Raw genomic sequence first — 13,344 nt, forward strand, 5'->3', positions numbered from 1 at the left:
TTTGCTCATAATAATGTCTTAAAATGCATTCTTTGGACAAAGACATACTTTGTGTGTTAGATATATAAGAGCAGTCTTTAATTCAGAGAATTCTGCTCTCTCATACTCTTCTTGAATTATATTGCCCTCTCACTCTCTATTTTCCACTTTTGCTGAGACATGGACAAACAAAACATTTCTTACTTCCAGAAAAACAGACGCAAGACTATAATGAAAAATGAGAACTGACATATACCCCATGTCAGACTCATGAGACTGTAATAAACTGCATGCCAGTCTGAAGAGAACAGCAGGTACACAGCCCCAAGCGATTACTGCCCCATACTCTGACCAGTGGTGTGAGAACATCTGGATATTTCCACAAAGGCCAGATGTCTAGACTTTCTCCCAGGTTTTCAGTGTAGCTGACTAATTAAAAAATTTTAAATACAATGCATACCATCACACAGCCATTAGAAGGGCTGTAATTCAAATGATAAATAAACAAATGGTAAGTATTGGAGAAAATGTGGAAAAACTGGAACCCTCATAAAATTACTTTGGAAAACAATTTAATAGTTTCTTAGAAAGTTACACTTAACATAGAACCCAGTGATTCTACTTGTAGGAATTTATCCAAGAGAAATGAAACCACTTCCACACAAAGGCATTTTTGCAAAGCTTATATCAGTATTATTCATCAGAGCCCCAAACTAAATGCTACTCAAATGTTCCACCAACTGGTACATTAAAAAACAAAATATAGTATATCCATACGATGGAATATTATTCAATCATAAAAAGGGATTAACTACTGATATACCCTATAGCATGAGTGAAAGGCAAAGCATCATGTTAAGTGGGAGAAGCCAGATGCACAGGACCACAGAGTTCATAGCTGCATTTATAGGAAATGTCCAGAAACGGAAAATCTATACACAAGTAGATCAGCAGTTGCCTGGGTCTTTAGGGAATGGGGCAATTGGAGGAAAATGGGGAATGATGGATAATGGATAAGAGATTTCCTTCAGGGATAATTAAAACATTCTAAAATTGATTGTAGTGCTCACTGGACAACTCTAAATATACTGAAAACCTCTGAGTTACATGCTCTGGGTGACCAGTATGGAATGTGAATCTTGCCACAATAAAGTTGTTACTTTTTTTTAAAAAGTGAGAAAATGGGGAGCAAAGTTTTAGGACAGGGAACTAGAGGCACCAGAAAAGAGTGAGAAAGAGGAGTGAGACAAGGAGGTGGACACCATCTGCTGCGGCCTTGTGAGCAGGGGCGAGGTCGGGGTCGGCGGGGCGGATGGGGAGGGGCTCGTGCCTGTGCCCACCCGGGACCAAATGCTCAATGGCATCCTTAGGGAGCGCCTGGTGACCACTGTGACTGACCAGCACTGCCCCGGTCCTCTGACTGTGTGACCATACAGCAAGAAGGAGGGAACCCCACTGACAGGAAATTGAATGTGTCATCAGTGATGGGAGTGGGATCTCAGTGTGGATGAAGTCTGATTCAGAGGAATACTGCAGCCAGGCTGGCGGAGGGCACTGCTCGCATCTGATGGCCATTCTCCTCCACACCCACTTCTTGTGCCTGCTGGAGGCTGGCTGGGACTGAGCATGGACCAGTGCTGGTGAGTCTTAGTCGACTGGAGTAAACCATTGCCTTTACTACCATAGAGACCTGCCTCTCGTAAAACATTCTGCTTTTTGCTATAATAGTTCTTAAAAAGTCATACTGTTTGCAGCTAACAATTCCACTTGAGGTTTTACCTTTTTTCCAAAACACACTAAGCAAAAGATAGAATAGGGAAATAATATAATATTTTTGAGATTATGGCTTCAGGCCAAGACATACTCATCGATTTACTCAACACAACATTTTCTAGGCAAATTATATATATCTAATCTGAATTGCAAGCAACGTTTAGATAAACCCCCAACAATTGACTTTGCTTATGTATGCCAGTGAGAGGGAAGAGGGTTTGCAGCTTCAGCAACTCCTAGTCTGCTGTGGACATACACTGCTTGCCTGTGTGTCAAAGCATTCTTTTGCTTAGCTTTTGCTTTATTCTAGAAGTATTTTTCTATGTTATAACTTTTCAGTGCAACTAGAGTGCAAAATCAATGGGGCCCCAAAAGGTTGAACAACTGACAAAGAAAATGATAAAGAATAAGTAAGCCCTTGTTACATCCTATTTTATAAATTAACTTGTGTTATTCAGTTTCAAATTACTGGATTTTAAAAAATTATGTAAACTTATTTGCATTGTTCAATTGCTATATAAAGTAATCAGATATCTTGAGTTGGGATGAACTGCATCACCACTTTCTTTGAAAATTAATGGAAATATGTTTTCCATTTAGTGACTTTTTCACTTAGCACCAGGAGTTTCAGGAAGGACATGGTCATTAAACAAGGGGTAGGTTTCAAGGAGGTAGGTCTCTCAGGGCACGATATTTCTCTGGCTATTGGATTTGGGTTCACTGGTTGCCCACTGGGAGAAGCTCAGAAAACTCATTGGATGGTTAAGGAAGGGACTGGCTCTCTCTACCTGAATGTGGATGAAGAGGTGTGTAGCTCTGTGGATAACTCATTGTGACCATGTGAGGGAGGCAGCTAGTGCTGGATTGAAGATGACATCATAAAAGGCAGAGTGAAGAGACAGAAATAATCTATAGTTTTCACGATACAATTTATTTGCCTTACTAAATGGAAAAATCATATTTCTGGAGTTCCTAGTTTTGTTTCCTGAAGGCAAACAAATCTGGGTTTTCTATAAATTACAACAGAAAGTGTAATAAATTGGGTCTTCTATTCCCAGTACAGCAGGCCACAAAGGCAAAGAAATCCCTTCAGAAACTAGAAAAGTAATGCAAAGTAAAATATTTTTTTAAATTGTCCTGCAGGGATCAGCACTTACAACAGCCTCATCTGGGCCTTCACTGGCCACGTGTCTAGGGAATAGAGGCCAAAACCAGAGGCTGGAGCAGAGCAGCAGGTGGGATCAGGGACCCTGCATGAAACCAGTTGGAGCCACAGCAGGCGAGAAAGAAGCAAAGAAAACCTACAGAAGGGAAAACACCTGCCTCAGCCTTCCCTCTGGATGGAGCAGAAACAGAGAAAAATAAAGCCTCCTTTGAGATTTCTTAACTACAAGCCATATTCACATGAGTTTGCACTGAATTTTATACTGCCTGAAAGAAACCCAAACTGAAAATTGAGTTTAAAGGGATTCTAGGCTGGTGCTGCCTCACATACCACTATTATGGAGAAATGGATTTTGAATGCAGGACTCAAAGAAATCCCACAGATAGAAATCCTAGAATCATAAAATTCTGATACAAAATGATTAGCATAGGAGGAAATAAGCAACCATGAACAAGAGTCAGCATAAACAATGACAGTAGAAGCAGCTGTACAGTAGCCAAAATACTACATCTCAGAACCTCTGGAATGTAGCCAGAAGTCTGTAGAGAGAAATTTAGAACCTAAAATGCTTATATTAGAAAAAGTAAAGCTCAGTCAATTGCCTAAGCATTTATCTTATGACATTAGAAAAAGAGCAAATAACCCCAGAAAACACTGAAAGAGTAAGATGCAGCATAAAGTATGATGTACAAAAAAAAGATTAACAAAACCAAAAGTGCGTCTTCAAAAAGGCTAATGAAGTTGATAAACCTCAGGTAAGCTTGGTTAAGGAAACAAGAAAGACAGCACAAAATATAGGAATGGAAAAAGGTGTGACTAAAGACATCAGGTCAAAATAATAAGGAAACACAAATAATTTTAATGTTAACAAATTGAATAATTACGTGAAACAAAACACTTTTAAGTTACCAAAATTGACTCAAAATTGACTAAAATATAAAAATCAGAATGGTTATCAGTAGCTCAAAATCCTCAGAAAAAAACAGAACAACATGATTTTACAGGAGAGCTCAGCAAAATATTCAAGGTAGAGGGAACTCCAAACCTAAGCTTCCAATTAATTGAATAAAAGGAAAGATTTTCCAATTCGATTTTTCTAATTTCTTTTGTTATCAAAATGAGAGCAAAAGTAGGGGGGGTGAAACAGGCCAATCTTATTAATGCTGGAGCAAAAACTTTCTAAGAAAGGAATATTGCAAATTGAATTCAGTAATGCATAAAAAGGTAATCTATCATCACTGAGTTGCATATACTCTAGGAATACAAGTTAATTTAACATCAGAAAATATATTAAGTAATGTTTCACATTAACATATAAGAACAGAAAATTATATAATAACTGCAGTTGATACCATTTAATACTCATTTTTGATACAAATTCTCAGGATGAGGTATAAAAAGGAATTTTTCTCTAACCTGAACAAGAGTGCATGTAGAAACCTTATAAAAAGCATTATAATCAATGGTGAACCCTTAAATTATTCCCAATACAACTATTTCTATTCAGCATTGGACTAAATATCATAGTACAGGAAGAAAAGCTAAAGGATCAGAAAGTAAGTAAACTGCTGTCATTCAGAGATAACATGATTGTCTATAAAATGGAAAACCCAAAGGACTCTACAGAAATTATAATTAATCATAGATTTTTAGCAAAATTACATTATAAGATCAATAATCAGAAGTTAGTGGCATTTTTGTGTGCCAGCAACAAACAGCTAGAAAACGAAAATTTAAGACTATTAAAAAAATTTTTTTTATTAAGATATCACTGATGTACAATCTTATGAAGGTTTCACATGAGCAACATTGAGGTTCCAATATTCACCCATGTTATCAAGTCCCCCCACAACCCCATTGCAGTCACTGTCCATCAGCATAGTAAGATGCGACAGAGTCACTAATTGCCTTCTCTGTGCTATATTGCCTTCCCCATAACCCCCCTACATTATGTCTGCTAATTGTAATGCCCCTCAATCCCCTTCTCCCTCCCTCTCCACCCCACTCCCTCCCCTTTGGTAACCACTAGCCCATTTTGGGGTTCTGTCACTCTGCTGCTGTTTTGTTCCTTCAGTTTTGCTTTGCTGTTATATTGCTGAGTGAAATTATTTGGTACTTGACTTTCTCCACCTGCCTTATTTCACTGAGGATTATACCGTCCAGCTCCATTCATATTGTTGCAAATGGTAGGATTTCTTTTCTTATGGCTGAATAATATTCCATTGTGTATATGTACCACATCTTCTTTATCCATTCATCTACTGATGGACACTTAGGTTGCTTCCATGTTTCAGATATTGTAAATAGTGCTGTGATAAACATAGGGGTGCATATGTCTTTTTGAAATTGGGATCCTGCATTCTTAGGGTAAATTCCTAGGAGTGGAATTCCTGGGTCAAATGGTATTTCTATGCTTAGTATTTTGAGGATCCTCCATATTGCTTTCCACAATGGTTGAATTAATTTACATTCCCGCCAGCAGTGTAGGAGGGTTCCCCTTTCTCCACATCCTCACCAGCATTTGTTGTTCCTAGTCTTATCTATGTTGGCCATCCTAACTGGTGTGAGGTGATACCTCATTGTGGTTTTAATTGCATTTCCCTGAATATTAGCAGTGTGGAGCATCTTTTCATGTGCTTGTTGGCCATCTGAATTTCTTCTTTGGAGAAGTGTCTATTCAGATCCTCTGCCCATTTTTTAATCAGGTTATTTGTGTTTTGGGTGTTAAGGCGTGTGAGTTCTTTAAATATTTTGGATGTTAATCCTCTTGTCAGATATGTCATTTATGAATATATTCTCCCACACTGTAGGAAGCCTTTTTGTTCTGCTGATGCCTTTTATTTCTTTGTGTTGTACGACTGCTGTGTCTAGGACCTTCAGTACTGTGTTGAATAAAAGTGGGGAGAGTGGGCATCCTTGTCTTGTTCCCGATCTTAGAAGAAAAGCTTCCAGCTTTTCACTGTTAAGTATGATGTTGGCTGTGGGTTTGTCATAGACGGCCTTTATTATTTGAGGTACTTGCCCTCTATACCCATTTTGTTGAGAGTTTTTATCATGTAGAATTTTGTTGAATGCTTTTTCAGCATCTATGGATATGATCATGTGATTTTTGTCCTTTTTACTGATGTGGTAGATGACGTTGATGGATTTTCCAATATTGTACCATCCTCTCATCCCTGGAATAAATCCCACTTGATCATGATGGATGATCTTTTTGATGTATTTTTGAATTCGGTTTGCTAATATTTTGTTGAGTACTTTTACATCTATGTTCATCAGGGATATTGGTCTGTAATTTTTGTGTGTGTGGTGTCTTTGCCTGGTTTTGGTATTAGAGTGATGCTGGCTTTATAGAATGAGTTTGGAAGTATTCCCTTCTCTTCTATTTTTTGGAAAACTTTAAGGAGAATTGGTATTATGTCTTCTCTAAATGTTTGATAAAATTCAGAGGTGAAGCCATCTGATCCAGGAATTTTGTTCTAGGTAGTTTTTTGATTAGCAGTTCAATTTCATTGCTGATAATTGGTCTGTTCAGATTTTCTGTTTCTTCCTTGGTCAGTCTTGGAAAGTTGTATTTTTCTAGAAAGTTGTCCATTTTTACTAGGTTATCCAATTTGTTGGCATATAATTTTTCATAATATTCTCTAATAATTCTTTGTATTTCTGTGGGGTCTACAGTGATTTTTCCTTTCTCATTTCTGATTATGTGTGTACACTTTTTTTTCTTGATAAGTCTGACTAAGGGTTTGTCTATTTTGTTTATTTTCTCAAAGAACCAGCTCCTGGTTTCACTGATTCTTTCTATTGTTTTATTCTTCTCAATTTTATTTCCTTTGTGATCTTTATTATGTCCCTCCTTCTACTGACTTTGGGCCTCATTTGTTCTTTATTTAGTTTCATTAATTGTGAGTGTAGGCTGTTCATTTGGGATTGTTCTTCTTTCTTGATATAAGCCTGTATTGCTATATACTTTCTGCTTAGAAATGCCTTTGCTGCATCCCACAGAAGTTGGGGTGTTGAGTTGTTGTTTTCATTTATCTCCATATATTGCTTGATCTCTGTTTTTATTTGCTCATTGATCCATTGATTATTTAGGAGCATGCTGTTAAGCCTCCATGCATTTGTGGGCTTTTTTGTTTTCTCTGCATAATTTATTTCTAGTTTCACACCTTTGTGATTTGAGAAGTTGGTTGGTACAATTTTAATCCTTCTTAATTTATTGAGGCTTTTTTTTTTGTGGCTTAGTATATGATCTATTCTTGAAAATGTTCCATGTGCACTTAAGAAAAATGTGTATCCTGCTGCTTTTCGGTGGAGTGTTCTGTAAATGTCTGTTAAGTCCATCTGTTCTAATACATTGTTCAGTGCCTCTGTCTCCTTACTTATTTTCTGTCTGGTGGATCTGTCCTTTGGAATGAGTGCTGTGTTGAAGTCTCCTAAAATGAATGTATTGCATTCCATTTCCCCCTTTAATTCTGTTAGTGTTTGTTTCACATATGTCAGTGCTCCTATGTTGGGTGCAGAGATACTTATAATAGTTATATCCTCTTGTTGGCCTGAGCCCTTTATCATTATGTAATGTCCTCATCTCTTGTTACTTTCTTTGTTTTGAAGCCTCTTTTGTCTGATACAAGTACTGCAACTCCTGCTTTTTTCTCCCTATTATTTGCATGAAATATCTTTTTCCATTCCTTCACTTTTAGTCTGTGTATGTCTTTGGGTTTGAAGTGAGTCTCTTGTAGGCAGCCTATAGATGGGTCTAGCTTTTTTATCCATTCTGTAACTCTATGTCTTTTGATTGGTCTATTCAGTCTATTTACATTTATGGTTATTATCAATAGATAATGTACTTTTTGCCATTGCAGGCTTTAGATTCGTGGTTACCAAAGGTTCAAGGGCAGCTTCTTTACTATCTAACAGTCTAACTTGGCTTGCTTAGTATGCTGTTTCAAACACAATCTAAAGGGGTTTTTTTTCCCTCCCTTATTTTTCTACCTCCTCCACTCTTTATATATTAGGTGTCATATTCTGTACTCTTTGTGTAGCCGTTTACTGACTTTGTGGGTAGTTGACTTAATTTTGCATTTGCTTAGTAATTAAGTACTACCTTTACTGTGGTTTTATTTTCTCTGGTGAAAGCTATTTAGCCTTGGGAGCACTTCCATCTAGAGCTGTCCTTTTAAAATACCCTGTAGAGATGGTTTGTCAGAGTTAAATTCCCTCAACTTTTGCTTATATGGAAATTGTTTAATCTCTGCTTCAAATTTAAATGGTAATCTTCCCGGTAGAGTATTCTGGATCTGAGGCCCTTCTGTTTCATTGCATTAAATATATCATTCCACTCCCTTCTGGCTTGTAAGGTTTCTATTTTGCTTATTTTCTCAAAGAACTAGCTCCTGGTTTCACTGATTCTTTCTATTGTTTTATTCTTCTCAATTTTATTTCTGCTGTGTAAGATTTCTTCTCAGAAGTCTGATGATAGCCTGATAATTTTCCTTTGTATAGGACCCTTTTTCTCTCTCTGGCTGTTTTTAATACTCTGTCCCTTTCCTTGTTTTAGCCATTTTAATTATTATATGTCTTGGTGTTGTCTTCCTTGGGCCCCTTGTGTTGGGAGATCTGTGCACTTCCATGTCCTGAGAAACTATTTCCTGCCCGAGATTAGGAAAGTTTTCAGCAATTATTTCCTCAAAGAGACTTTCTATCCCTTTTCTCTCTCTTCTTCTGCTACCCCTATAATGCAAATACCATTCTGTTTGCATTGATTGTGGAGTTGTTGTTGTCTGTGTTTTTTGTTCACTCCCATTTCACCCAAGCAAGCGGCTTGCAACATCTGGCACCCAACGTGGGGTGTGGACGACCCCACAACCCTGAAGAAATTGGAGATAGGTCGCCAGGGGTGACTTGGGACCCAGAAGGGGGCCAACTTCGGGTAAGCTGACACTGCGATAGTTGAACTTCTGGTAGAAATGGGGAACTCTCCCTTCCTTGAAAGGGAAGATCAATAGTTCATACAGGGACTTCTGCATTCTCTTGGTGTAACTGCCAAAGACAAGCTGTTGAAAGATTTATTTGCCAGGGTCCAGAAATATTGCTTTTGGTTTTGTTTTCAGTTAGAGGTGCAACTGAATAATGAAGCCTGGAGTAAGGTTGTTAAAACCCTTAGCCAAGCTCATCCACAGGGGGACACAATGCCTGCTACTTTGTGGTCCCTTTGCAGCTCTCTCTCTCAAGCTTTGCAACTGTTAGAAATGGACCCTGAGATGTTTGTTCTGCTGACTCTGATTTATAAGAGCCTGTGCTGGCATAGGTGGAGTTGCTTATCAAGCTGAAGAAGAACTCACGTAGGTAGAACAACACACTCAAAAAACTCAATTATCAAAAACTGACTTACACAAACCTTTACTCTTATTAATTTACCTTGCTCCCCATTCAAAGCAGCCCTCTTAGGCCTGCGCCACTTTCTCCTGTATAAGGCAAATGAAGTCTGTAAAATAATTAAGCTGAACCCTCAGACCAACATGTAAATTGCTCTATGTTATTGACTCCTTTCTTTAGAGGCAGTCATCCTGGAGCTAGGCATTTCCTTTTCTGCAGCCTCAGGGAAGCAGAGCAAGCTTGTGACTTGAATCAAGGCTCTAGCAGAGAGCGAGAGGTCACACAGTCCCTGCACTTACCAGACAGGCAGGGGGCTCCTAAGGAATGACTAAAGCTCAGGCAGAAAAAACTAGGAAAACTAACTGGGAGCAATTCGATCCCTAAATGCTAAAAAAGAAGTGTCTTATCTTCTGCACACAAACCTGGCCTCAGTACAAACTCTCTGATTAGAGAGGCTTGGCCCCTGAAAGAAGTATGCAGTATACTGTTATGAAGTTAAATATATTTTGCCACAAGGAAAGAAAATAGTCAAAAGTCCTGTGAACTACTACAATATGGAACTAATTTTCTAAATTCTTTTAGTGGAAATCTATTCTACTTATTATCCTCAAAAATTAAGAAGTTTGAGATAAAAGAAATTTATCTTTTACAATACAGCCTGGCTTTAAATGACTGGTGCTAGAATTGTACTTGCATTTCATTTCCAGCCCCCTGGACACACACAGTCCCTATCAGTTCAGAGCCTTCATCAGCTCTTGTAGCCTGGGGCCATCTAGACCTTAACCCAGTTATGTAAACTGCTCGCCCTTAGAGTGTATTCTTGAAAACTGAAGTACTTTTAATCAAACAAGCTAAAAAAGAAGAAGGCAATTGAATATTAGTAACTTTAATCTTTATATCAGTTTATGTATATATTCTTTTATGAAAAGTGTTGCTGTCATTATGTCTCAATCTGTATGTTTGTGTGTCTAAGTGTGTAAATGAAAAATATTTTCTACCTCCAGATGGTATTAATAAAAATTGATTTAAAGACAAGTGCTTGTGAACATTGGGCATTCTAAAACTTCCAGAAAATCTAATAAAAAATATTAAGCATTAATGCTAATTTAAGTTTAAGTGAAACAGACATGTCCTTATAGTTATCAGCTGCCAAAGTTTACTTAAAGTCATTTAAGTTGATGTTACCTGTTAAATATTTCAAAAAGATGCTTAAAGAAAAGCTTGACTTTGTTTAATGTTTGGTAAAAGTTTTAGAAGTAATCTGGAATGGCTGCTAAAAATAAGTAAACAAGTGTAGCAAATGAACATCTTAATAATAATACTGTACTAATGTACAACAGTGTATATATCTGCAAAGAGCCTGAGAATTTTTGTGGTAACCAAAATTCTTAGAGTTTTACTAAGTTATATAGACATATTTTGTGCTTAATGAGAAATTGTGCTATAAGGCACATTTCTAAAAATGATAAAATATGTTCTTAAATGTATCAATCTGAAGAATGCTGGTGTAACAGTTTACAATGGCCTATTTTTCAGTGTTCACTGAAGATTAAAGTGCCAAATGGTTTTAAGTTCTCATTAAAACTACTTAATATAATAAGGAAAACATTTCTGTATGCTAAAGAATGTGTGTTTTAATAAGAGAAAGTATAAAGAATAGAAATGCATTGTACTGAAAGTAAAAGAAGATAACTAGTTCTTAAATACAGCTGTTTATTGAATGCTTAAGAAAATGAGATCAATTTAAAAAGACTAAGCTAAGTGTTGTTAACAACTATGTAACCTTCTGTATTTGCTTTTAAACTTTCTTATTATCATTCTGGTTAAATAATAAGTGTTATTTAATAACTATAATTCTATTTAGGCAAGTGCCTTAAAAACTTTTGACAGCTTCCCAAGACCAAATTTAAAAAAAGTACTTTTAACTCTAGTTAACTCTGATATTTTCTAGAGGGCCCCTGGACATGTCAGAGGGAATTTCTTCTCCTCATCAAGGAAAATATTTGACTAATTTGGCTTATTTATCTGATATATATTTACCTGGAAATCACTGTCAAAAGAAATAATGCTAAACTTTATTACTAAATGTTTCATGTTACAGAAATATCACTCTTCCCCCTAAAGCACTTACTCCTGATGCCCATTTAAATGTACATGTTAGTACTACTATAATTACTGACTGTGTATGTATGTATTGTACTCATGTACTTTCTTACTGTAATTCTACAATCAATGTAAAATGGTCTTCTAGATATAGACTTCCAAACGGTTGGGTATTTTTGTGTAATAACAAAACATATCAAGCCCTTTCTTCACACTATCAAGGTGTTTGTGGTGTGGGACGCATTCTTCCTGCCCTAATAGATCATCCTGGATATAAGTGCAAGAGACTCCTCTGAGCTCTGCCATCCGATTGTGATGAAAACTTGAAACTTTTAGATCCTGCTGCTGTTACACTTGCAGCTGTACTCATCTTGCCAGTTCCTGGACTTGTCGCTGGAATGCAGAAGGAGATATCCAAGCTGGCCTGTGTGTACAGTAAGACGACAAATTTGACTACTTCTATATTGTCTGAACTCACCAAGAACTGGGAGAAGTACAAGTTGCAGTACTTCAGAATCATGCTACCATAGACCGTCTGCTGTTAAAAGAACATGTAGGATGTAAACAGTTTCCAGGAATATGTTATTTCAATTTGTCTAATTTTTCTCAAACTATTCAAAATCAATTAGATGATATCCATCATATTGCCAATAAGTTTTCACAAATGCCTGAGTTACCTGACTGGTTTTCTTAATTGGATATGGCCAGTAATTGTAAGTCTGCCTTTGTTATGTATCTGTATCCCTGTTCTGTTAATGTGTGTACACCATTTAATCAGTAGTTTGTTAAAACCTATATATGCTCGTTATGTCTGTCTTTCGACATGTTTCATCTCAGCCATGTAATATTTAAAGAAAGGAGGAGATGTAGGGGATGGCCTTTGTCTTCTCCCATGTCTGAACGCAGAATGGGGAAGCACCTGCTTGAGAACAACTGGTGCCATCCTTGGACGTTATCTGCCCACAAAAACATATCTTGTCCTCGGAAACGAGCCAAGATGCCTCATGCTGAAAACAGGGAGACCTTGGGGAAATGTGAAAACACAGCCCCTGCTTACCGGGCAGATCCTAAGAAATCAACAAGATGTTCTGGCCTGTTCCCCCTGGGTAGAGAAAGATATGTATAGCATTTAGCTGAGGTCCGAGAAAGGCAGTATAAAAATAAAGGAGCTGCGCCACATCGGGGCTGCTGCAGCCATTGTCTGCCTGTGTTTTTTGTTCACTCCCATTTTACCCAAGTGAGCGGCTCGCAACAGTTGTCTTATTATTCTTTCATTCCTAGAGATCTCTTTTTCTCTGTGTCTCAGCTTCTTTGTATTCCTGTTCTCTAATTTCTACTCCATTTACTGTCTCCTCTACCTCATCTAATCTACTTTTAAATCCCTCCATTGTATGTTTCATTTCAGATACTGTATTTTTCAAAGTTTCTATCTCTTTCTTGAAGTCGTTCCTGAGACCTTGACTATTTTTCTGTAGCTCCATGAGCTTATGACTTCTGATATATTTATCAAGAAGATTGATGACTTCAGTTTCACTTAGCCCTCTTTCTAGTGTCTTTTCCTCCATTTTTGTTTGGACAAAATTCTTTTGTTTTCATATTTCTAATGACTATGGAATAATAACTGTGTAGGTGGTGCCCTCTAGTGCCCAGAAGCTCTACTCCCCGAGCTGCCCAGCACTTGGAGTGATGGCAGGCGAGCAGTGCTGGTGCCTGCCAGGAGGAAAAAGCTCTTTCCTGTTTCCTGGCTTCAGTGCCTGCCTCCACTGCCAGGGCCAGTGGGCTTAACACACAGGAAGCGTCTGCATTACGCCCCTGTGGCTTGTAGGCGGGGCTGCTCTCGGCTGGCCTGGTGAGATGTCGGGGCAGCAGGTCTGTGAGCAGGTACTGGCCAGGAGGAAGGAGTGTCAGGCTGCATGTTGCAGTGGGGGGCCTTGGAGCTGCACTGC

This window comes from Manis pentadactyla, chromosome 16 (assembly GCF_030020395.1).
Source record: "Manis pentadactyla isolate mManPen7 chromosome 16, mManPen7.hap1, whole genome shotgun sequence".
Taxonomy (NCBI): domain Eukaryota; kingdom Metazoa; phylum Chordata; class Mammalia; order Pholidota; family Manidae; genus Manis; species Manis pentadactyla.